Here is a 27,478-nt window from a genome sequence, read left to right on the forward strand (position 1 = left end):
AATCCTAGATAATTCTTCAGGCCATCTATTGTGCCCTTTGGCCCTGCCACCTGACATCTGCTGACTTAACGGGCCGTAACTTCTGAGCTGCTAGGAATTGTGGGTGTACCCAAAAAATGTGCTGGGGGATCCCCTTCAGAAGTTCCCAGGTGAGGTTTACACAGCAATTGCCCAGAAGTGCAAACTTCCCCTGGGCAATTGCCCTGCCCGGGAACCATCCGAAAATGTGAATTAAATTGCAAACTTTGGACGATTTTGACTGTGTTACACCAATTGTTACCCAGAAAAAGTGATAAGGAGTAAAACATTAAAACCACTTCTAACTTCTACGTAACTATTGCCCCTCCCCCAGGACTCCTTCCACACCCCCGACACCCCCCCACCCCCGCCCCCCCACCCCCCCCAACCGGGACTCCCCCCACCTCCTCCCGACTACCCCAGGGTCTCCTCCCACATCACAGTTACTCACTCCCCCCCCGGAATTCCACCCTCCCGCACCCACCAGGCCTGTCTCTCACCCCTGTCCCAGGCTTGACTGACCTGACGAGGACCGACACCCACCCCTCCCACCCTCCAGAGGCCCGACCCGACCCAAGACCCTCCCCCCTCCCTGAGGTCTGACACCCTCCCCCCATCCCACTTCAGGCCCAGCCCTATCCGAGGCCTGACCCGCTGCCCCCCAACCAAGGCCTCACCCCGCCCCCCCCACCAAGGCCTGACAACCCCTGTCCTCTGATTTCCCCCCTGCCAGATCTCTGATCTCCCCAAATCCTATCCACTTACCTTAGACACTTACCTTCTCCCTGGTCTGTCAGGGACCTTTAAATTTCAATGGACCTTTAAAGTCACCTGGTTTATGGCAGCTAGTGCCGTAAAAAGGGGGGTTGGCCTCCTTCCCTTCAACTCAGCTGCACTTTGATGCTAGGCCCTGGGGACACGCTGCACTGCCTGGATCTCGCCTGGCCTGAGTCGGAAGGTCGGGTGAGACAGGCTGGGAAAAAAGGTTCAGGTAAGAAATTCGGCACAGAGTGGCAATCCGATGCTGATAGCCACTCCGAGGGAGTTCAGGCCCAACATAGCAGGGGTCGAACCTGAGACCTTCCTTGTTTGTATACATTATCCTTACAGGAAAGAAAGAACTACATTTATATATTTTGTTATTTGTTCATGCATGTGAGGGTGACTGGCAAGGCCAGGATTAATTGTTCACCCCTAACGGTCTTTGAGAAAGTGATAGTGGGCCATCATCTTGAATGTCTGTCCTGAACAAGTCAAATTCAAAGTGAGTTTTCTTAACTTCAGTTCTTTGAAGGCAGCAGCTTGAGGCATAGATGCTAAAGGCTTTTTCACACTTGTAAGATATCTCCTTTATACATATTTTCCTCTTTGAATACAAATACCCATTGCTTCACCTTGTCTTGGGACTTTATCTTCTTGATAATAAAAATCTCTCATAGCGCTAAGTTTTATCAGTAATCTTTGGGAAAAATAAACACACTGTTTCTAAACTTCACCTGGCTAGGTGACACATTTCACCCCTCCTTTGAAAACAATCTAGTCTGGCTTATTTAAAAATGCAAATGTTCCCTTAACACCTATATTTCTAAACTTCCCCATGTTTACCTAATTAACATTTCAAATCTAACTTCTCCTCTTACATCAAAGCACCCAGACTAGCTGCCTCTACTTCAATTAAGTCTCACATACACACACACACATAAACAAATCCCACTATTACTCTTATTTTCCAATAAATTCCAATAACCATAAAGAAATAATTATATCTTCCTGTCACTCCATTGAGCCAGAGTTCATCCTGAGTAATGGTAGAATGAGGGATGTGCCAGGCAGTGAGGTTACCTATTGTGGTGAAATACAATTGTGCAGTTGCTGATGGCCCAGTGCCTCATGGATGTTCAGTTTTGAGCTGTTAGATCCATTTTGAATCTATTCCAATTAGCATAGTGGTGGTGCCAAAAAGCACGATGGAGAGTGTCCCAAGTGTGAAGACAGGGCTTTGTCTTAATGAGGACTGCGCGATAGTCATTCCTATCGATGCTGTTATAAACAGGTGCATCTGTGACAGGTATCATCATAGGAATGAAGTCAAGCAGATTATCCCCTCATGTTGCTTCCCTCACCACCTGCTGCAGGCCCAGACTGGCAGATATGTCCTTCAAGACTTGACCAACTTGATTAATAGTGGCGTTACTGAGCCATTCTTGGTGATGGACGTTGAAGTCACCTACAGTACATTTTGTCCCCTTTCAAGTGCTTTTCAATATGGAAGAGCACTGATTCAGCAGCTGAGGCAAGGTGGTAGGTGATAATCAGCAGGTGGCTTCCTTGCCCATGTTTGACCTGAGGCCATGGGGATTTCATGGGGTTCGGAGTCAATGTTGAGGATTGCCCTCCCGACCATAGTGTACTGTGCCGCCACCTCTGGTGGGATAGGACATACCCAAGGATGTGATGGAGCAGTCTGGGACATTAGCTGTAAGGTATGATTTAGTGAGTATGACTGTGGTCAAGCCCCCAGAGGACTTTGCAGGGTCGACCAGGCAGGGTGTACCTTTGTCCTTTCCAGTGCCTAGGTCATTGCCAGGTGGTCATTGAGTTTTATTCTTATTCAACTTTTCTGTAGTGGTTTTGATACAACTGAATGGCTTGCTAGGCTGTTTCAGAAGACATTGCTGTGGGACTGAGTCAAGTGGGCAGACCGGGTAAGGGTGACAGATGTAAGTGAACCAGATGGGTTTTTATGACAATCTGGTAATTTCATGATTGTCATTATTGAGACTAGCTTTTTAATTCCAAATTTAATTTAATTAATTTAATTTAAATCCCCCTAGCTGCCGTGGTGAATTCTTGTCTCCAGAGCATTGGTCCGGGCCTCTGAAATGCTAGTCCAGTAACATTACCACCATGCTACTGCTCCATCTGGCCCCTATATGGCATTTTTCACAACCTCAGGATGCCCCAAAAGGCTATACAAACAATTCAATACTTTAGAAGTGTAGTCACTGTTGAGTCAAAATGCTTACCAATTGAGCCATAAGCAGAGCTCCAGCAGTGTTTATATAATAGTTGCATCAGTATGCTTAACACAACATTGATTATGTCACCTTTTAGTGATTTTTTGGCTTGCCGTGCTTTCAAGAAGAAAAGAATTTTCACACCATTTGCTGTAGTTCAAGGAGTAATCTTGAACTTTACGTTTTGCTTATTTCAGCTGAGAACAGTTCTTACATCATGGGAATATTTTTTTGAAAATGCTGATGATCATGTTTGCTAAGAACACAGAGGCAGGATTCAGAAATGACTTATTGTAAATTACCACATCTCCCTTACTGACACAGCATTATACATATTCCTGTGAGTTCAGATTTCTGGTTATTAGCAATTATGTACTGTAATGGAGATATTGTTTAGATAATTAGATTTTCAGTGATCTATGATGTCTAGATGATCTATGACCCAATGAAGGTACGCAAAATGGACAGTGAGAGTCATGAAGAGGGAAATCAAATGTTTCAAAGTTTAAAAGTTAGAAAAATAGATTTGTTTAACTTTGACAGAAAGAAACAAGGATTAGAGACAGTGCAAACTACAGAATTAGAAAAGATCATTATGGTCCAACTGGAGGAGGTCTTGTGGCTCAGTAGATAGTGCCCCTGCCTCTGAGCTAGAAGCACCACCACGCCAGGACTTGTTGGCCATGGAATGAGAGTTCATGATGTGGTTCAAGCAGATTGCTAATTGGCTTGCTAATCGTCCCAATACTTCACCACTATTCCTCAAAGGGAAAAAAGTATGTGAAGTTACCACACAAACAAGTCCAACAAGTCAAAGAAATATCATATTGCACAATTCCTCTCACGCCCTTTTCAAATTTTTCTCTAGACGTTTATCTAACTCTCCCTTGAATTTTCTGGTTTCAGCCCACCTTGCTTCACTTGTCGGTAGTAGTCCATTACATACATTGACCACTTCCTGCATAAAGAAGGAAAGATATAAGAATGAGAAGAAGGATCAAGAGGAAAGTTATATAGTTTTCTTGGTTAAACTACACCTTGCATACTGTGCTCAGTTATGATCACATGCTCTGCACAGAAAAGGACAAGAAGGCTGATCTTTAGTGGTAGAGGACTCAGTCGTGAGGGCAGGTTAGAAAATATTGGACTAATGAGCCTTGACAGAAAATGAATGAGAGTGAATTATTTCAAGTTAAAGTATGACATCAAGACATGGATAAAAATTGGTTAATGATAGGTTCAGAACCAGGAGGGAGACTGTATGCTCTGATTTACTAATGTTTCAGCTTGAGAGAGGCCAGCATGAGAAATTGAGTCACTTTTGACCTATGTACTCAAGCAAGCATCAAGACCTCTAGGTCACATATGGAACAAACAGATGTAGATAATGTGCTGAGACTCAGCCGGAGAAGGATATTTCCTTGGCTGACCTGGGACCTAACTCCATATATCCACCTTTGTCACATGTCCCTTAACACCTTTGGTTGACAAAAACCTATCAATCTCAGGTTTAGAACTGACAATTGATCTAGGATCAATTGCCATTTGCAGAAGAGAGTTCCAGAAAGAAACAAGGATTACAGACAGTGCAAAATACAGAATTAGAAAAGATCATTATGGTCCAACTGAAGAAGTGTTTCCTAATTTCACTTCTGAAAGGTCTGGCTCTAATTTTTAGATTATGTTGCTAGTCCTTGACTTCCCAATCAGCAGAAATAGTTTTTTTCCAATGTCTTTTTCCCCTTAATATCTTGATTGCTTGGATCAAATCATCCCTTTATCTCCAAGTTTTCAAAAACTATTGAAGTGTCCATGATATTAATGTTAATTCTACTTTTGTCATGGTTTAGGAAAAATACACCAGATTAAGGTTTTCCGTTGTTCCCCTGGGTGGTGCAAAGGGATCAAATGCATAAACAGGCAGTTGTAATTCTATACTCACTATTGTTAAAGCACCAATGTCCAGTCTAAAGCCACAACGTATAGCCAGATTATACAGGAGACAGCACATGATGGATATTTAACATACCTCATTGGCGGGAGGCGAGGGGCTGGACTGCAGGACATTCTATTCAGGCGAGACAATAGATTCAAACTTTGGGCAGATCAATGGCATTTTTGGTCACTGACCACATGGTTAGCTGCTTTGGACCAATGCTATTCAGGATTTTGTCAATCACATAACGGCCTCATTTGCTACATGACTTAATTTCATATCAGTGATCATCCCAAAATTGTTCAGAAATAAGTTCATCATCTCTTGAATAATTTGGTAATGTACGTAATGGACTACTACCAGTAAGTGAAGCAAGGTGAATGACCCAGCAATAACTCAGAGTAGCTGGTATAAATTTGTGGATTGGCGCTTTGTCTATTGATAAATACTTCTGTGTGCATTGAAATGGCTTCTTGGGGTAAAAATTGGCATGTATTACATTCAATTTATAGGCACAAAATCATAGTCATGGGGACCAGTTTTGGGTGACATTGTCTTATGCCCTCTCCCCACAGTAATGCACAGGCTGGCAAATTGGCAGCTGGCTTCATTTCTGAGTGCCCAACCATCTGCTTAAAGCAGTGCTTTGTCCCTTGATTATGCCTATTTCAGGATCCTAGTGCCAAATTGGGCAAAAACTGAGTGGAGCATGAAAAATTATTGGAGTCATTGAGGAAAGTGATTTGCAGTTTCCAACTCATGGTGCCCAGAGTGGAGGAGTTCACAACTTGCATGTGCAAAGTGTTTGCAGAAGGCATCAATAACATGCAGACATTCTAGGAACAAAGGGCAGATCAAAGGCCATCTGCAGCACTGCCCTTAATGCAGAGGCTGTTGCACCAATCTCTCCTGAATACTCAGCCTGCAGCCAGATCTTGAACTGCAATATTTTCTCCTTCCTTAATGACTCCAATAATCTCTCATGCTCAGAAGGCTGTTCTTAGGCCCCAGAGAACAGATGCATTGACGGCATTGCTGTGGAGGGAAGCATCCTTTTTCTCCAGTAGACTACTTCCTGTTCCTCTTCTTCCACTTCCAGCTGATCCTGTCATGTGCTCTGTGTATCACCTGGTGAGCTGATGCATCTGTGCTACTTGGGAGTGTGAAAAGTAGTGATGCAGTGCCAGTTTTGTGACTGCTTCTGGGAGAGACCTGCTGGTTCTTCTGCTATGCCTGTAGAGGCAGAAAGAATCTATGGTTAGGAAAAGAAACTCAGAATATTTTAGTATAAAACTGCCCTAGGCTGGCACCTGACCTGGCGCTCCATTTGTTGTCAGCTTGTATGTTTGTGCTTGAAGGAGGAGGTGTAATTCAACGTGTGTGAACGTGTTTCCCTGTTTTCATCAAGTTGTGTTAGCTTGTGAGTTGTCACAAGAACCCTTCCGGATTTGGCTTTCTCCCTTCAAATGTGCACATATCTCTGCTATAACTTAGAAACAGGGTTAAAGAAGGTACCAAATGCTGGCAGAAATCTGCTTAATCTTATATGTAAAAGCCAACTGCCGCAGGATACTGAAGGCAGAGATGCAGGAGGTTGTAATGGAAGGTTTGTTACCAGCTTATTTTAGGCCAGTTTGTGCTAAAGGGAGATTGAGGGAGGTGTTGGAAAATGTAGGGTGGAGGTCATGGGCAACCCATGGAAGTTGGAGAGATTCTTAATAATTGCGCTCGTAATATGGGTAGTCTGACAATCTCCAATTGCTCTGCGCATGCATTTTTTCATTCTATATGTTACTTGCTTTGCGGGGCAGTTAGAAGGCATCCAGCTTTAATTCCCAAGGAATAAAAGGAGGTGCTAGGTCATATTTCCCACAGTTAATGGAGATCAAATAAGAAGGCCAGGTAACTACTTATCTTGTCCTCCTGGTGAGGCCATTGATTATGACAACCAGGTCCTCTGGACAATGCTGTTGCTACTTACTGATAGGGCCACCTCCTAGCATGCTTTTCATGTCACAACCTTTCGCACCTCTTAAGCCATAGGAAAGAAGGAGGACTTCCCTCTGCTTCTCCACTTCCTGCAATAACATTTCTATTGTGCTCCATTCAAAACAAGGCGCCCGACTTCTTTCTGAAATGCTACCAGACATAACAACCCACTTCCTAACTCAGGACAACAATAAATGCTGACAAATGCATTTACAAAATGGAATGAAACTGCAGAAAAACAACACCGTAGGAATGGGAAAAAAAACAACCCTGGAGCAAAGCCAACCCGGCACAGATTCACTGCCTTTTTAAGCTGCTACAGGCCTTTACATTCTGCTGCAACACAGCAACTTCAAGTAACAGCATATGCACACAATGCAATTAATAAAAGTACCCAGCACATCCTCACTCCATGCAAATGAGCCTGAAACCCCCTCCTACCCCACCCCCCCGACACCCGACACCCCCACCCCCAAATAAATAAGGGGGCTGATCCATCTAGCAGAGCTGGTGTGCTGCTTTGGTCAGGTGGTCAAGCAGAATCACCATCCCCCAACCCCAGGAAACCAGCCCTAATTGTCTATAGATTATGGACATTATTTACGTGTATGAAACTAGTTAGTTGATTTACTTAGATTCCAGCTGAATTTGGAAAGGATCCAGCCCAGCAGTTTTCACTGTGCAGTCTGTGGTCAAGGGGGTGAGCAATGGTGGCTGCTTCCTTAACAGGCCCCTGGGCCCATTGGAGGCCCCCCTCCAGATCTTTCCCCACTGCCAGTTTCCCTCCCCCATGGCATGTATGCTCTGGCCCTCCCACTCCCCTTGATTCCCTCGCCAGGGCATTCTAGACCGGCGCTACCAAAACACTAAAATGCACACCCCACCCCCCCCCCACCCTCCCCTTCCCTGTCATTGAGGCTCCTTGGCTTCAGTCATGGTATCCATGACTGGATACTGTCTCAGCAGTGGCCATCATTCCAAGTGGCACAGCTGGGATGGGTATGTTGCCGGACTTTTGATTGGGTGGCAGCTTTTGGAGGCAGGACTTCTTTCCCAGACCTGCCCTAAATCAATTAATGGCTTGACGGTTGTTAAAAGCTTGTGGGGCAAACATCTAGAGCAGGCACAGGCTCTCCCCTGACTTTTTCGCCGGTGACCCTTTATTTCAGGGTTCTGCTGAGAGTGGATAAGTGCCAGAGGACTGGAGAGTAACCAATATAATATCCATTTTCAAAAAGGAATATAGAGCTAATTAGAGAGGTAAATAAAGGCCAGCTGGCTAATTTATTACCTGTAGTAGGGAAAATTATGGATCTTTAAATAATGATTCAATTATTAAAGATGTAGATGAGAACATAATCTGAAGCAGCCAACATGGTTTCCAAATTGTGGATTTGCATTGCAAGCAAGGCTAGCATTTATTGCCCATCCCTAATTGTCCTTGAAAAGATGGTGATGAGCTGTCTTCTTAAACTGCTGCAGACCATCTGGAGTATGGTTATGTTTCTTGACTGGTCTATGGGACAGCACTCCCAATTTTGACACGAGTCCCTAGATAGAAAGTCCCTAGCGAGAAAGGCTTTGTCGGGTTGACTGGGCTCAGTGTGTCTTTGTTGTATCTGAGTCCTTGATTGATGCTGTGTGATCCTGGCTGGTTCTGCTCTTATTATACTTTTCAAGAGTGCATTGGTACAACTGAATGACTTGTTGGGCCATTTCAGATGTGGGGAATGGGGAATGTGAGGAGGAGTTTGAGGGGGATGGGGGTGAGTGGGACTGTGGGGAGGGGGTTGAGGGAAGATGGAGGTGAGTGGAACTGTGGGGAGGAGGATGGGGGTGAGTGGAACTGTGAGGAGGAGGATTGGGGAGGTATGGGGGTGAGTGGGACTGTGGGGAGGGGTTGAGGGGGGATGGGGTGAGTGGAACTGTGGGGAGGATTGGGGAGGTATGGGGGTGAGTGGGACTGTGGGGAGGGGGTTAAGGGGGGGATGGGGTGAGTGGAACTGTGGGGGGGGATGGGGTGAGTGGAACTGTGGGGAGGTATGGGGGTGAGTGGGACTGTGGGGAGGGGGTTGAGGGGGGATGGGGTGAGTGGATCTGTAGGGAGGATTGGGGAGGTATGGGGTGAGTGGGACTGTGGGGAGGGGGTTAAGGGGGGATGGGGTGAGTGGAACTGTGGGGAGGGTTGGGGAGGTATGGGGGTGAGTGGGACTGTGGGGAGGGGGTGAGTGGATCTGTGGGGAGGTATGGGGGTGAGTGGGACTGTGGGGAGGGGGTTGAGGGGGAGGATTGGGGAGGTATGGGGGTGAGTGGGACTGTGGGGAGGGGGTTGAGGGGGAGGATTGGGGAGGTATGGGGGTGAGTGGATCTGTGGGGAGGTATGGGGGTGAGTGGGACTGTGGGGAGGGGGTTGAGGGGGAGGATTGGGGAGGTATGGGGGTGAGTGGGACTGTGGGGAGGGGTTTGAGGGGGATGGTGGTTGCGGGAGCATGGGGGTGAGTGGGACTGTGGGGAGGAGGATGGGAGTGTGGGGAAAGGTTTTGCGGGAGGATGGGGTAATGGGAGGGGGTTACGGTGGGGGGGGGGAATGAGTGGAGGCGCATGCGCTTGGGTGGCGCGCGGTGTCTTGAAGGCGCCGTCACCGGAAGTTGTCGTTAACGGCTGTTTCTTCAATTTAAAAATCCTCCCCCACCCCCCCATCCAGCCTTTCCCCTCCCCCACCCCGCCTCCCTCCCGGGAAATGGTGAGAGAGCGGCCCGGCCTCCAAGAGCACGCACGCCGGAAAAAAACACTGCACACTCAGCCCCTGATAAAACCCCAACTACTCCCGGACCGCGGGACACTCATTCCTGCCGAAGGCCCCGCTTCAGCAACCGGTCTGCGGGGAAAGGTGAGAGAAGACGGGGAGTGGGGATAATTCGGAGGGGTCGCCTACCCAGCCCCGCACGGGGACCGGAGGGGGAGGCTGGTACATAGCAGCTCTCGATGAGGAAAGCTGTAGCCCGGAGGAGCTATACCGGGACGGTGGAGAGAGAGAGAGAGGGGGGGAGGCGGTATACAGTTTGTACCGGGCACCCGCTGCGGGGCTGATGTGCCGCCGGTCCCCGGCAGCGATGCCGCAACCTTTGGCGCCGTGCGCACTGTCCTGGGCGGGTGTAGAGATGCTGCACGGAGACCCTCGCCGCCGGTCTGGCTGGGGCCGCAGTGTGAGGGGAGGGGGAGCTGGGTGAAACTAATACGGATATTTGTATATTTTTTTTAACAAGCATATTGGTCAGATTCGTGTCTGCACTAGTTAAATGTTGTTGCAGGTGCAGATTTGTCCACTAGCGAAATGATGCATTTGGAATAGGTGTCTGTTTGTAAACTCTACATGTTTATTGTAGGATTTTCAATGAGCTCTTGCGCCTGTTACAGTTTATGTTGGGCACTGCAAGTTTACAATTGAAACATGACCCCCATACAGGGCAATTCACTCGATTATTTGACCCCTGGACGGTAGTAAAGGCTCCGATTTGGTTTTTATGAATAGGTTGTCACTTTTTTCTTTTAGCCCATTTACTTCTGTTTGATTCTTTTTTGATCCCATGTGTGGTTTTGGTTCTGGTTCTGGTTTGTTGTACTGGACTTTCTTGCTTCCTGATTATCCATGGATTCTGTACGTATCAGTCTGCTAAAAAGGATCTTGGTGACTTCGGCCCCGAGATCTGTATCTATTCTCCCTGTTTTGTAGAGGCAAGTGTGATGATTGCACTGTCACGAGGGTACATTGAAACCTGCATTTTCCCGTCACCAGAATCTCATAAGATTTGGCAGCTAATGTGCTTTTATGCCACCTAAAATGAAAGTGACAAGGAAGTATGTTGGCGGTGAGTGCTTTTTTTGAAGCTTGAAGAAATTATTTCATTTCATGGAGCTGGCGTAATTTCATTTACTCGTTAAGGTATGTTTTTAAATGTCTTTTTTTTCAACGGTTCCGCTGGCGAATTTCGCTCTTTTCCTAATGGTGCCGCATTGGCTTAACCTAATCATTCAGCCATAAAGGTCAGGATACGAATACATAATATCGCATTTACGGTCGCATGACCATTTACTATCCGTGATTGGCTTTCCTGGTTCCAAGTCTTAGTTACGTACTGCAGACTGCAAGTGTGAGATTTTAAAGCAAACTGGACTTTCTCGGAGGTGAGATGGGTAACTATGCAAGCGAAATATGCCTGAATCATTTTCTATTATATTTTAATTAAAATGCATACAATTAGGAGGAAAATGTTTATTACGGGCAGTGTCTATTTGGGTGCTTCAGTTGTAAGTGCCTTCGTTATTCTACTGCATTCTCCCTGTCTTTAAACTGGACACATTTTCATCTTGGTGTCTCTGCAGACTGTAAGCTGGTAAGCTTAAAAAAAAGTGCAATCAGTCGTTATATAATCAACATTAATTTAGAACCACATTGGATTAACTAATGGACGTTGCTTTAGAGACCATATATACATTTTTAAAACCTATGTGGGCCCCACTTAAACTCGACTAGTTACAGTATGCTAATTTTTTTGGTTGCTGCCCGAAAAAGGCTGGAAGGCTTTTTTAAGGAATTTGGGTTAGCTCTTTGGACGTGCTACACTGAATAAATATTTGGTGTTTCCTGAGATGGGGAACTGCCTTTCAGAGAAGAGCACAAGGGCTTCATTGTGCCTGATGATTATAGATGAATGATAAAGATTTCACCGCAAAATAAAATCCCTGGAGCTTCTGTCTGCAAATGACCCTAAAACTGGGAATTGCAGTATCTTCTGGTAAGTATTGATATATTGACAATAAATTACTTGATTTAATTAAAATTGTATTTACCTTTTTTATTCAAGCTTAAGGCAATTCCTTTAGTAATCCTTGAAGAGATTAATGTAGACGTTGCGTTATCTGCATGACATTTTAGCAAGAATATTTGTACCACTGAACCTTTTGGACAGATCTGGAAAATATGCAATAGTGGGGGGAAAAAACATGCCCTTCAGAAATTGTAACCATAACAGCATTAAAATCTTACTTGTGTCAGTGAGTTTTAGGCTCTTTGTTATGAGAATTATAAATCTACGTAGTAGCACTGCATGCAAGGTTTACCTTTTAAAGTATTTTTTAAAAAGCTCAATATATTTTACTTTTAACACTATATATACACAGCTAGTCAGTTAGCATCTGAAAGAGACGGCTTGTTATTTGGGTTATCATCCATGATGTTTCAGTTGATTCTGCTCAAGGGTCCCTCTCGCAGCATAAACATTTTTGTGTTGCTGACATGCTGTGTAATCATAGCATTTTTTGTGTTTTATTTCAGGTATCCAATCTTCAGTTTTTTATTTTAGCATTTCTAACATTGGCTCATTTGCCTCTGACTGGGAAGCTTGTTGGTCATGCCCCATCCCAGAACTTGAATACATAATCTACACTGATGTTTTAGTACACTTTTGAAGCATTCTGCATTTCAAACTGCTGTCTTTTGGATCTGACAGCCTTATACAAGCTTAATATAACTTCACTACTTCTGAATTCTATATTCCTGGAAATAAATAGCAGCACTTCATTAGGAATTGTAATTGCTAACCTGGGATGCTGCTTTTAATGTTTTTCTTTATCCCTAGATCCCTTGCTTCTATTCCATTCAATTTATCTGCTAAGATGTAAATGATTCTATTTTTCCTGCTGAAATCTATCACCACACAATTATTTGTTTGCTACCTAGCCTACAAGTTTTCTAATGTCATCTTGCAAGGTGGAATTCAGAAGGTTGGCAAAAATATCAGAGTAATTATGCCCAGAAGTGCCTAAAGCTCAGTGGCACAGGATGTGGATCATGCATCAACATGTTACAGCCAGAATAAGCAACTGAGGAATGAATTGAATCTGAGTTTATATAAGGTAGCACCTAAAGCAACCATGGGCTCAATGAATTTGAGGAGTGACATTTGAGACTGGCACAGTGAGGGACTAGTGGGATATAAAGTTTTGCTTAAGTTGGAGTGATTGAGGCACTCTTACTCTTATGTTCTTGGGTATCTTTTTTAAAGTTTAACTTTGCATTGGCATGCAAATTGTGCGCTCAATGTATAGAGTGGACTGTTGTGATTGGTAGAGGTGTAAACCATGAGACTTTTGCACATAATTTACAATGACATTTTAGCATACTGCACCCACTCTTCACCCACACTAGACCCATCACTTTGAACTGTTGGACACAATTTAGTATATGTATTCACTGATCCCAATGTAGAGCAGGCTGTATTGCGGAATTGAGAAGACCGAATGCGGATTCAGTGACCGTTTTCCAAACATCACCATTCAGTCTGCAAGCATGACCCCAAACTTTCAGTCGCCTGTCATTTTAATTCTGTACATTGCTCTCAGGCTGAACTCCCGTTGGTGAAGCACTTTGGTAGGAAAAATGGAACAATCTGTACATGACAACATGTTGGTTAAGGTCAGCAATGACTAGGCAACATTGGAACCTGTTATCCATAGTTGGGTCAAACGGGATTGTGTTCTGGCATTGACACTCTGGCATATTCTTTTTGCTGTCATATGCCTTTAGGTCGTCATGTTGCATAGCAGAACTCAGAACTGACTGAAAGCTGTTCAACCTTGCTTGCATGAGATCTAAGATATAGGTGTGTCAAATCCTCATCAGACAGTTGCTTTACAATGATGATGCTACACTAACATTCCATACTGACAAGCACATGCAGTGGCATTGGACAGACTTTCTCACGCCTGTAAAGTGTTTGGTTCAGCCATCTGCATCAGGAGGACAACTATCATGGTCCAGAATGTTGCCATGCCATGTAGCAACATTGACAATTTGACACTGGTGGTTGTTGATAGCTTCACATTTCTAGGCCCCAAATGATAGCATTCTGTCATTTGATGCTGAAATTAATACACACATTGCAAAATCTGCAGCTGTTATGTCCAAGAGCAATAGCGTGTGGAACAATAGCAATCTGACTGAGAACACCAATCTGCAAGTCTACCAAGCCTGTGTCCCTAGTGCACTCCTCTATAGTGGTGAAGCCTGGCCAACATGGGTAGGAGAAAAGGCTGAACAGTTTCCACCTTTGCTATCTCAGACAAATCCCTGGCATTTCTTGGTAAGGCAAGGTCACCAACTGAGGTGGCTTGGTCATATTCATCAGATAGGTGACAGCCTTATACCCAAAAACTTCAGCATAAGTGAATTGGTCACTGGGTCATGATCTCTTGGGTGTCCGTAGCTCCATTAGAAGGACACCTGAAAGCGAGATATGAAGATAGCCGACATTGGTACTGGCAACTGGGAGACAGTTACTGAAGGCCGTGACACCTGCAGGCTGATGTTTTGGAAGAAGCAAGCAGAAACAGAAAGCTCAGCTGCCCTTGAAGAGGAAACCGAAGCCAGTGAGTCGTGCACCTTCTCGGCCCACTGTCTTCACCTGCAGCAAAGACTGCCATGTCAGAGTAGAGCTCCCGAGCCACAGCAGGTAATGCTTAGTTGACCACCATGGCACAAACCATCTCATGAGATGAAGGCTGCCTAAAAAATTGAAAGAAACTTGCTTGCGGTGTCTCATGGACCTTTTCACCTTCTACTATATGTTTTTATTGAAAAAGATTTTGTTGGAACAATGTAGATTATTGGGGTGATAAGTTTTTAAAATTCTGAAGGGATGGGACATTGTAGATTAAAAGTTGAGGTGTCAAGAATGAGGAACTGTAGATGCAAGATTGAATGCAAATGGTTTTGAATAGAAAGCAAGATAAATTATTTAGAGTTTTGAGGCTGAAGAATTCATTTTCAGGGTTACTGGTTGAAATTGTAACTGTCACGTTCAAGATTAGGTGTATGACAAAAAAGATGAAAGGATATGTCAGCAGAGTGAGTGAATGTAAATTAATTGCTGGATTGGAAGGTAACATCAACCAAGACAAGTTGGACCCACCAACTTGTTTCCATGTTGTAATATCTTTGGAGATGACTGATTCTAAACTTGTCCGTTGAAAGGCATTAAAACAGATTTGTTTTCCACCTGTCAGTGTGTTTGACAGTGACATCGTGATAGACTATCTCCTTCCATTTGCACCACTGGTGTCATTCGTGTCTGCATAGTTTTCTTTTGAAAAACTTGGTAGCATCAATTTTGAAGAAAATAATCCTGAATGGACCACTTTGTGGCACTTTTGTTAACCTTAATTTATGCAATTAACAGTGAATTTAACATTAAGTATATACAAGTGGGGGGCATTAATTGAATGATTACTTGAGCACATATCAAGAGATGCTTGAGGAGACAGTGGTGTAGTGGTAATGTCACTGAACTTGTGACCCAGAAACAAAAACAGAATTACCTGGAAAAACTCAGCAGGTCTGGCAGCATCGGTGGAGAAGAAATCAGTTAACGTTTCGAGTCTTCATGACCCTTTGGCAGAACTGAAGCATAGTTAGGAGAAAGGTGAAATATAAGCTGGTTTAAGGTGGGGGGGCGGGGGGAGAGAGAAGTTGAGGGCGTGGTGATTGTGGAGATAAGCAAGCAGTGATAGGAGCAGATAATCAAAAGATGTCACAGACAAAAGGAACAAAGAGGTGTTGAAGGTGGTGATATTGTCTAAGAAAAGTGCTAATTAAGAACGGAAGACAGGACACTCAAGGTACAGCTCTAGTGGGGGTGGGGTGGAAAGACTAACAAAGTTTTAGTTTTAGATTTAAAAATAATGGAAACAGGTGGGAAAAGAAGAATCTATATAAATTATAGAAAAAAGGGGAGGGGGAGAAACGGGGTGGGGATGGGGAGAGGGGGAGTTTAAGATCTAAAGTTGTTGAATTCAATATTCAGCCCGGAAGGCTGTAAAGTGCCTAGTCGGAAGATGAGGTGCTGTTCCTCCAGTTTGCATTGGGCTTCACTGGAACAATGCAGCAAGCCAAGGACAGACATGTGGGCAAGAGAACAGGGTGGAGTGTTAAAATGGCAAGCGACAGGGAGGTTTGGGTCTTTCTTACGGACAGACCGCAGGTGTTCTGCAAAGCGGTCGCCCAGTTTGCGTTTGGTCTCTCCAATGTAGAGGAGACCGCATTGGGAGCAACGAATGCAGTAGACTAAGTTAGGGGAAATGCAAGTGAAATGCTGCTTCACTTGAAAGGAGTGTTTGGGCCCTTGGACAGTGAGGAGAGAGGAAGTGAAGGAGCAGGTGTTGCATCTTCTGCGTGGGCATGGGGAGGTGCCATAGGTGGGGGTTGAGGAGTAGGGGGTGATGGAGGAGTGGGCCAGGGTGTCCCGGAGGGAACGATCCCTACGGAATGCCGTCAGGGGGAGTGAAGGGAAGATGTGTTTGGTGGTGGCATCATGTTGGAGTTGGCGAAAATGGCGGAGGATGATCCTTTGAATGCGGAGGCTGGTGGGGTGATAAGTGAGGACAAGGGGGACCCTATCATGTTTCTGGGAAGGAGGAGAAGGTGTGAGGGAGGATGCGCGGGATATGGGCCGGACACGGTTGAGGGCCCTGTCAACGACCGTGGGTGGAAAACCTCGGTTAAGGAAGAAGGAGGACATGTCAGAGGAGCTGTTTTTGAAGGTAGCGTCATCAGAACAGATGCGACGGAGGCGAAGGAACTGAGAGAATGGGATGGAGTCCTTACAGGAAGCGGGGTGTGAGGAGCTGTAGTCGAGGTAGCTGTGGGAGTCGGTAGGCTTGTAATGGATATTGGTGGACAGTCTATCATCAGAAATTGAGACAGAGAGGTCAAGGAAGGGAAGAGAAGTGTCAGAGATGGACCATGTGAAAATGATGGAGGGGTGGAGATTGGAAGCAAAATTAATAAATTTTTCCAGGTCCCGACGAGAGCATGAAGCAGCACCGAAGTAATCATCGATGTACCGGAGAAAAGAGTTGTGGGAGGGGGCCGGAGTAGGACTGGAACAAGGAATGTTCCACATACCCCATAAAGAGACAGGCATAGCTGGGGCCCATGCGGGTACCCATAGCCACACCTTTTATTTGGAGGAAGTGAGAGGAGTTAAAGGAGAAATTGTTCAGTGTGAGAACAAGTTCAGCCAGACGGAGGAGAGTAGTGGTGGATGGGGATTGTTCGGGCCTCTGTTCAAGGAAGAAGCTAAGGGCCCTCAGACCATCCTGATGGGGGATGGAGGTGTAGAAGGATTGGACATCCATGGTGAAGAGGAAGCGGTTGGGGCCAGGGAACTGGAAATTGTTGATGTGACGTAAGGTGTCAGAGGAATCACGGATGTAGGTGGGAAGGGACTGGACAAGGGGAGAGAGAAGGGAGTCAAGATAACGAGAAATGAGTTCCGTGGGGCAGGAACAGGCTGACACGATCGGTCTGCCAGGACAGTTCTGTTTGTGGATTTTGGGTAGGAGGTAGAAGCGGGCCGTCCGAGGTTGGGCGACTATCAAGTTGGAAGCTGTGGGAGGAAGATCTCCAGAGGAGATGAGGTCAGTGACAGTCCTGGAAACAATGGCTTGATGTTCAGTGGTGGGGTCATGGTCCAGGGAGAGATAGGAGGAAATGTCTGCGAGTTGACGCTCACCCTCCGCGAGGTAGAGGTCAATGCGCCAGACAACAACAGTACCACCCTTGTCAGCGGGTTTGATGAAAATGTTGGGGTTGGACCTGAGAGAACGGAGTGCAGTGAGTTCCGCCTTGTGATCCAGAAACCCAGGCAAATTCTCTGGGATCACAACTTCGAAACCCAGCCTGGCAGATGGTGAAATTTTAAGCCCCTGTTTCTGTGGTGTAGTGGTTTTGACGTTTACCTCGAACATGTAAGGTTCCCGGTTCAAAACTGGATAGAAACATTATAAAGAGACTCTTGTTGACTTTATGTGGAATATAATTAGGAGTTATACACTTACAATGTTTCACTTCGTGAATAAATCTAAAACTAAGTACAGGTTAACTTCTGATCCCTTCCTTCATCAATTAGTTGTCAGGAGTTTAATATCCCTGCACCCAAACTAGAGGTAAGAAGTTTAAGAGTGATTTGACAGATGCTTTAGAAGTTAAATTTATGTTTTAGGAAGTAAGTGCTACTTGGTCTCATTTTGGGTAATGATCCTAAGCAGTAGGTGACCTAAAGCAGGGGAACGTTTAGAAAGTAGTGACCACCGTACAATTAGGGTAAATGCAAGAATCACCAAGTCAAGACAAAGATTCTCCTTTGAACTGTGGGAATGGAAATAACAAGGTTTGAAAAAAGTACCATGGCTGGATTAAATAAGAGGAAATTTGGCAAGTAGGAACTGTGTAAATCAGCAAATATTTACATCAGATGAAATCAAATATATCCAGTAAGGAGAAAAGTGAGTGCATCCAAAGATGTACAGGGCAATCAGTTGAAATTTGAAATATAAAATATATATTTCTCCACATATGCATTTTTTATAAAATAAGGCAAAAGTTAAAAAAAAAAGTCCTAAACTAGTATGGGGGAGAAAAAAACAAAAGGCAATATAGTTTTCTTTAAGGCATGTCAAATGTGATAATCAAACTTGTATTGAAAAATGAGGTGGTGGCAAAAATACTAGATGAGTAGCCTGTCTCTTAACAGAAGTGTTGGCTATGGAAGTTGTACAACAATTTTATATATAGAGATGGTCTGAAATTGTTGAGACTTGAGATAGAAAAATCTCTGGGGTTTGGTGGCTTATGTGCCTAATAATATGGAATTAAATTAGTAACTGCTTGGAGAACTGAAAGCTAATCAGGGCCAGGAAGTGCACATTTTTGAAAGGCAGGCTGCACTTGACTAACCTTGAAGATGAATGTAGGTAATGCAGTACATTTACATGACTTTGTAAAAGCATTTAATAAGTTGCCACACGAGCCTGAACATCATCAAAAAAGGAGTGTGGCTACATGGATAAAGAGGTGATTGAAGGGTGGATAGACATAATAGGAATCTTAATGTAATGAAAGGCTGTGGTGTGATATTCCACAGGTATTTATTAGAGCCACACTAATTAATTGCAAACAAATAATCTAGGCTTCAGGTTTGAGGGAACAATCAAAATTTGTTCATGTCCCAATTTGGCAAATTTGTTCAGGAAAGACTGCAGGGACCTAAATAGCTTGGCAAAATGGATGTTGGCAGATGCTGATCAATGGAGAAAGAAATGAATCTCTGCTTTTTTTGTAATGGCCCTATTAACCTGTATCACTGCTTTGTGACTTGTGTATATGTATTTTTAAATATCTTTCATTAATTCTATTTATGCTTTTTACATGAGGTGTATGTGGCCTTATTCTAACAAAATGTATCACATCACATGCTTATCAATATTAAAATTAATTTGTCAATTGCACATCCATTCTGCAAGTTTAACATCTTGTATTTTGTCAGACTTCCTCAGTATTAACTATGTTTTACAGACAGAATTGTGTGGTCCCTTCCAGTCCTTAATCAAGATGTTTATTTGTAAGGTGTGTGTATTTCCTTACCCTCAGTGATTTTTCCTAATTTAAAATAAATTCCAGCAGCAGAATTTTGGTGATTTTAAAAATAAAAATTATTTATTATCACATACTTGCCCTGGATGTTTGAAGCACACCATCTCAATCACTCGTCACACTCATGTTATCACATACAAAGATTAGATACAGATGAAGTTAAAGCTGTAATTATAAGAATGGAATTTATAACTGTCTCTCTGATGTCGGCCTGATATCATCTTAGTCGAGTTGATTTTCAATTGGAGTGAAGGTCTTTTAGAAACAAGATTCTCGTGAAGCTGCAAATCCTCTTGAATTCGAATAGGAGGTTGGTTCTTAGGTAGACTTGGAAGCTGGATCAAGTACGGTACTTTGGCTGCATGAGAGGATTTTCAGCTACGATGGTTCAGCTGTTTCCGATGTTTCTCTCCCTTTAAGGTTGTATTATACTGCAGAAGTTAGCTTTAGTCACATAACTGCAGAGTTAACACTTCTAGGGTCCAGACCATCATAATACAATGGTCATTCACTCTTATCTCTGCCCCAAGTTGTGCTCGAATATTCTCCTTTGTTCAATATGGCACTCGGAGACCAACGTTCTAGAGATCCCAAATTCCTCAAACACTGTCTCATCTTTAAACAATGAGATGTGTGAACTTCACAGGTGGCTGCAAAATACTCTTATTCAGGCCCATGTTTAAGTAAGTATTGGCTATAGAATTGAATACTGTCTAGAATTTAAATGTCCATAGTCACATGTTAATTTGCAGCCATCTTAACAGATTTTGTGGCCACTTTCACAAAGTATGATCTTACAATATGCAGTAACCAGTCCTCATGCTTGTACTGAGCATGACATTTGCCAACCCCTAAATATTTGGTGTCATCCATAAATTTTGAAATTGTACGGAGTCAAAATTATTTGTGTAAATGGTGAGCAACAGTGATTCCATTGCGATATTTGAAGATCACCACTTCTCATTTATACAGATCAGCCACATGAATGCTGAATTTTAACATCTTCATTATGGTTAGTGACCTTCTGAATTTTCCTTGATTGTTCTAGGCATCAATTATGTTCTTCCTCTTCACAAAAACAAAAATACCTGGAAAAACTCAGCAGGTCTGACAGCATCTGCGGAGAGGAATACAGTTAACGTTTCGAGTCCGTGTGACTCTTCACCAAATCCCTGTGGTGGTATTATGCATCAGTGTCATCCTCATTCATCTTTTTCAAAACTGAGTTCCCCTTCAGATTGTTTTTCCTCTTAAATCTTCAGGCTTTTATAACATGAACTTGGAATCACCTGATCCATGGGTCCCAATTTACCTAATTGTTTTACTCTTTCAACTTTGTGTTCTGCATTATGGTCTTAACCTCTCAAGAGCACTCCACCTTGTCCCACTCCCCTACCTTATCCCTGTAACCCTGCACATTCTCTCTTTTCAGGTAGCAATCCAATTCCCTTTTGAATACCTCTATCGAACCTGCCTCCATCACCCTTTCAGGAAGTTTGCTCCAGACTCCAACCACCCTCTGGGTGAAAAAATTTTCCTCACATCACATTTACTCCTTTTGCCAATTATTTGGAATCTATGTCCTCTAGTTCTTGATGTTCTCGAGTGGGAACAGTTTCTCAATACTTAGCCGGTCCATACCCCTCAGATCTTGAATACCTCTATCAAGTTTCCTCTTGGCCGCCATTTCTCCAAGGAAAACAGCCCCAACCTCTCCAATCTATCCTCATAGCTACAGTTCTTCATCCACGGAATCAATTCCTATGAATCTCCTCTGTACTCTCTCCAATGCCTTCACATCCTTCCTCAAGTATGGCGCCCAGAACTGGATACAGTACTCCAGATGAGGCCTAACTAGTGTCTCCTACAAGTTCAGCATGACCTCCTTACTCTTGTACTCAATGCCCCTATTAATAAAACCTAAGATACTATATGCTTTATTAACTGCTCTCATGACATGCCCTGCCATCTTCAATGACCTATGTACATATACATTGAGGTCCCTCTGTTTCTGCATCTCCTTTAGAAACATTCCCTTTTATTTTAAACTGTCTCTCCATATTTTCCTGCCAAAACGAATCACCTCACACTTCTCTGCATTGAACTTCATCTGCCACTTGCCTGCCCAATCCACTAACATGCCTGTCCTTTTGAAGTTCAAGATTATCTCCATCACAGTTGACAACATTTCCAATCTCCGTAACATCTGCAAATTTTGAAATCATGCCCTGCACACCACAATCTAGGTCATTAATATATATCAGGAAGAGCAAAGGTTCCAACACTGATCCCTGAGGAACTCCACGACAAACCTTCCTCCAATCTGTAAAACAACCATTTATCACTACTCTGTTTCTTGCCAGTTACCCATTGCTTTTCCAAGTGCCTACTTTCTCTTTGATTCCATGACCTAGAATTTTGCTCACAAGCCTGTGTGGCACTATATCAAATGCCTTTTAAAAGTCCATATACACCGTATCAACAGTGCTTCCTTTATCAACCTTCTCTGTTATCACCTCAAAAAACTTAGTTAAACATGATTTTCCATTGATGAATCCATGCTGGCTTTCCTTAGTTATCCTGCACTTGTCTAAGTGATTGATTTTATCCTGTACTATAGTTTCCAGAAATTTCCCGACCACAGAGGTCAAACTGACTGGCCTGTTGTTGCCAGCTTTATCCTTGTATCCCTTTTTGAACAAGTGTAACATTTGTAGTTTTCCAGTCCTCTGGCACCTCCCTTGTGTCTAAGGAAGACTGGAAAATTATCACTAATGCCTCTGCAATTTCCAATCTCACTTCCTTTCGATGCATCTCATCCGGTCCTGGTACCTTATCTACTTTAAGTAAAGGTAGCCTTTCCAACACCACCTTCCTCTCAATTTAAGTTCTTCTAGTGTACCAGTTACCTCCTCTCTCACCTTGGCCTGGGTAGCATCTTCCTTTGTAAAGATAGATGCAAAGTACTTGTTTAACACCCCTGCTATTTCTCCAGCCTCCACATGCAAGTCCCCTTTTTTTGTTCCTAATCGGCCCAACTCTTTCTTTTACCACCCTTTTATTTACATGCTTATAAAAGGGAATCCCAAGGTCTTCTATGTTTGCTGCTAGCCTCTTTCCATGCTCTCTCCTTCCTTTTCTTACTAGTTTCTTCACTTCCCCTCTGGTCCTTCTATATTCAGCCTGATTGGTTCTCCATTGTATTTTCTACCTGACATCTGTCACAGGCACACTTCATCCTTTTCATCTTTACCTCTATCTCTCTCTTGTCATCCAGGGTGCTGTGGATTTACTTGTCCCACCTTTCCCTTCAAGGGAATACACCTTGATATTGCCTGCAATACTTTTTCTTTGAAGGTGGCCCATTGTTCAGCCACTGTCTTTTCTGCCAATTTTTAATTCCAACTCACTTGACTTGGATGCATTCTCATCCCATCAAAGTTGGATTTCCCCCCAATTAATTATCCTTGCCCTGGATTGTTCTGTCCTTTTCCATGATTAACCTAAACCTTAAGATACAATGGTCACCCTCTCCTAGAGGCTCTCCCACTGATATTTGATCTACTTGGGCCAATTTATTCCCCAGAACCAGGTCCAAAAGTGCATGTCCTCTTGTTGGACTGGAAACATACTGCTGTAGAAAATTACCTTGAGCACATTCCAGGAACTCTCGCCCCTCTTGTCCTTTTGTACTATTCCTATCCCGGTCTATATTTGGATAATTGAATCCCCCACTATGATTACTCTATAACTCCTGCACCTCTCCATAATTTCTTTACAAATTTGTTCTCCAAAAACCCTTCCACTAGTTGGTCGTCTGTATACCACACCAATCAATGTTATTACACCTTTTTCATTCCAGAGAGATTATGTCCTTGACCCCTGTGGAACATCCTCTCTCCCCTGGTTCTTCAATTCACAAAATTCATTAAAATAATTGAATAATCTTGGACATTACCACCCATCAAACTGCCCTCCCCCCCAAGACTCTGTTGTATCCATGATTCCACACATCTTATGATTTCAAATATTCGTTAAACAATATTCTTGTTATATGGTACTTTAACTGCCTTTTTGTAAGTCCATATGTACAACACTTGCTGTACTGTCTTATCAACACTATTACTTCATCAAAGACCTCAACCAGGTTGTTCTGACATGATTTATCTTTAACAAATTGCTGATTTATATTCTGATTCAGGTTTAATGACTGCCAGTGAAGCTATAGAGTTAAGAACAGCTAAAATCATCAAGTTCAAATAAAACAAACAAGTAAAAGGGCTGAGGGTGGCAGGTGGTCCATGGGTCACAGTTTGAATACCCCAGTATATATTCAATCCTAGAATGTGCCTCTGCAACACCAATACTTTTTGGGTTGTACAGGGTATGTCCTTCAGAAGATTGGAGTAGTAATGCTCAAGATTTCCATGTTTGTGCTAGAAAAGCAAGTTGTTACAACTGCACCTCAGTATTGCGTAGAAATCCAGAAGTTTGGAATAATGGAAGTATTGTTTCCCTTGTCTGCAGGCTACTACTACTGTTGAAATTATTGCCTAGCACTTTGTTCCTTGGCAATTCAAAGGTGAAATTAATGCCTTGTTGTGCTAGGGCTGCAGAACATTAATTAGAAATTGGGAAATTTGGCTTATTTTGTTATCTTGGAACAAGTTTCTTTTCCCCAGTGCTTTGAGCAACCAGTGGCCTTCTGTTCTACGTGAATTTGAGGTATATGAAAAATATAGTTAGAGACACCTGTACACTAATTCTTGCGAGGTGACATAGCTTTGGACGCTGCTTTTTAGGAAAAAAATTGCATCTAGCACTTTACATAAATGAAGTAAAATTACAATTTATCTTGCACTTTATTTTCATTAATTCAAGGAACACTAGAAAATTTCTTAGAAGTATACCGTGCATATTGATTCTTAATGAGTAGTTTAATCAATTCGATTAATGGACACCAGCTGCTGTACTTGGTTTTTCATTTATTCTACAGTGTTGCTAGTTTTGTGATTGGAGTAGTGCCAGTGTACAGTGAAGACAGTCTCTACAGACTTCACTTGTTTGTTCACTCTTTTCCACATAACTTAGATGTCCCAGAAGCTTGAGCTAGCTCGTGAGCCAACTGTTGCCACTTAATGGGGGGTTCTGTTTCCTGTCAAGTTAAAGTGTCGTATGTAGATTTAATGCTTAAATGTGGCTGAAGACTAGCAAAATTAATGATGCTGATTGGCTTTCAAAACATGTGGCAATAATTTGTATGCACAATTTATCTAAAGTTATAAGATGCACTTTATCCTTCCTGACTGTATGAAAAATAACTTGCTGCGTGCTCTTTATTGGCCTGGATTGGTTGTGTTGTTATCAGCCATGTGTCCAAAATATAAACTGTCAACCTTCACTTATCATTTTTATAAGGCATGAAATGAGCCAAAAGCGCCCTATTATGTATCTTCCATTTGGAATAAGATCTTAGATTATTTCTTCCCCCACCATTGTATAATTTTCTACACGTGTTTCTTTTGGGAATTTGGTCACAAGCCAAGGTACATGCTGAATGTGCAATGATTACTCCTCCTCAGTATTGGAATGCAACCTCTTCAATCTGCACTCAATGTTGAAGTATTTATTGAAAAATATTAATGCAAAAGTTGATGATTATAAGTTGCAATAATTAGAGTAATAATATCTGACTTGCATTTATGTAGTACTGTTCATAACCTCAGGACACCCCAAAATACTTTACAGCCAACAAAGTACTTTTGAAGTAAAGTTACTAATGTTGGAAACATGTCAGTCAACTTGCACACACACAGGCTTTCTCAAACAGCAATATGATGATGACCAGGTAATGTTTGTTTGTTGAGGTATAAATATTGGCTATAACAGGGGGGAAAAAACTGGGATTTTTTTTACATCTAACCAAGGGAACAGGTCGTGCCTTGGTTTAATATCTTGAAATACACCCCAACACAACACTGAAGCAGTTTTGCACTATCAGCCTAGATTTGTGTACTTGTCTCCTAGAATAAGATTTGAATTCACTGCCATAGAGTCATAGAATGATACAAGACAGATAGCCCATCGTGCCCATGCCAGCTTTTGAAAGGCAAATTATTCCCATTCCCCTGATCTTTCTCTATAGCCCTGAAAATCTTTCTCAAGTAATTTCCAATTCCCTTTGAAAGTTATTTAATTCTTTGCCACCACTCTTTTCAGGCAGTACAGTTCAGGTCAACATTACTTGCTGTCGTTTCCTTCCCCCCCTCCCCCCACCGCAGGTACTTTGCCAATTGCCTTAAATCTGTGTCCTCTGATTACCAACCCTTCTGCCATTGGAAAGCCTGATACCCTTATTTATTCTCTTCTCCAAATCTTTCATCCCTGGTAGCATTCTGGTAAATTTCTTCTGCATCCTCTAAGGCTGTGACATCCTTCCTAAAGTATGGTGCCCAGAATTGACTACAGTGCTCTGCTAGGGCCTAAATAGCAGTTTACGAAAGTTTGTGCAACTACCTTGATGTTGCACACATCAAGCAAATTGTTTCTTCTTCAGTGGATGAGGGTAATTGGGTTGGTTTTTTAAAAAAAATTGGTTTAACATCAATGCTGGGTTTCATTTAATGCATATTTTTCCAGGTGCCAGTCAATGACTCCGTTTTCCCCACCATTAGTCTCGGACTGACTGGCCTTTACTACGTTTAGTCCCCTCCCCCTTTTTTGAACAGGCATGTACCATTTGTTTTTCTTCTGCCTACCCTTCAGTTTATATTAATTTTACATGCTTTATATTTTTGTTTCATTTTTATCAATGCCTTATTTTCCCCCTTATGGGAATGTGCATCTTGTGTTCAACTGAACTATTTTTTTCTGTCACTGGCATGTGGGCTTTGCTGGCTGGGCCTGGTTGCTGTTGAAAGGTGGTGGAAACAACTGAGTGGAATAGGCCATTTCAGAGGGCATTTTTGAGAGTCAACCACATTGATATGGGTCTGGAGTCACATGTAGGCCAGACCAGGAAAGGACAGCAGATTTCCTTCCTTAAAGGACATTAGTGGGTTTTCACAATGATCAACAATCATTAAAAGTCATTAGACTTTTAAGTCTAATTCAAATTTCACCATCTGCCATGGTGGGATTTGAACCCAGTTCCCCAGAGCATTACCCTGGGTCTCTGGATTACCAGTCCAGCGACAGTACCACTATGCCATCGCCTCCTCACTTCCTCCTTGAAGGCTTCCTTCTGACTAAAGAAGTTTCAAAGTCAGAAGAGCATGGTACCACTGAGCTACTGCTGACTTGCTAATTCTGGGTTGTGAATGACAGTACTAGATTATTTTTCTAGTGAAAGTGGATGCATTTAAGGGAAAGATATATAAATGTAAGAGGAAAAAAGTTATGTTGAATAGAAGGAGGCTTGCATGGAGCATAAACACTGAGGTGGACCAGTTGGCTTCTTTCTGTGCCGTACCTTATATATAAGATAACAGTCCATATAGAAATTACTTTCATTCTCATCGTATCCCACACTGTTAAATTAAAAAACACCACCCTGCATCCTCCTCAGTTTCACCCCAGCTATTTCTATTCCAGCCCACTGTTTAGTTATTTAACTCTTTTTTTGTATTCCACCTGCACGTTGCAGTGCCACTTAATACAGCTGTTTCAGTCCTATTCTCTGAAACTTCCTTTCAGCATCTTAAGCTCATCTATCAAGCTTTCAACCATATCTCCATGCTTTAGTCACTATCCTTTTACTTCCTTCCCACCCACCCACTCCCTATATTTAAAAAAGGCTGTAAAAATGCAAGTTGTTGTTGTACCATTCCAAGATAAGATTGTTTCTAATACCTAAAGAATCAAAGCCAACGATGCAGCAATTGAGTTTAATAACAATATTATTGCCGTTATCTAGATGCAGCAAACTTGTATATTTAAGCCAAGGATAAGCTATTTAACTCTATGGATCTCTTCCCCTTATCTTTTGTACTAAATTTTCTATCACTGTTTTAATAAGTCATTGAAGTC

At 42.9% G+C, this 27,478-nt stretch overlaps 1 protein-coding gene across 5 annotated transcripts in view; it reads left to right on the plus strand.

Annotated features, from left to right (window-relative positions):
* The first annotated feature begins 9,659 nt into the window (after nt 1-9,659).
* The window catches only part of LOC144679970 (solute carrier family 45 member 4-like), a 79,498-nt gene continuing 61,679 nt past the window's right edge, over nt 9,660-27,478 (plus strand). For 2 of the 5 annotated variants that reach the window (XM_078540989.1, XM_078540994.1), the window contains exon 1: nt 9,660-9,850. The gene's annotated coding sequence lies outside the window, so the exon portion shown is untranslated. The other 3 variants (XM_078540990.1, XM_078540992.1, XM_078540991.1) reach the window with 3 other exon arrangements.

This window comes from Cetorhinus maximus, chromosome 4, assembly GCF_964194155.1.
Source record: "Cetorhinus maximus chromosome 4, sCetMax3.hap1.1, whole genome shotgun sequence".
Classification (NCBI taxonomy): domain Eukaryota; kingdom Metazoa; phylum Chordata; class Chondrichthyes; order Lamniformes; family Cetorhinidae; genus Cetorhinus; species Cetorhinus maximus.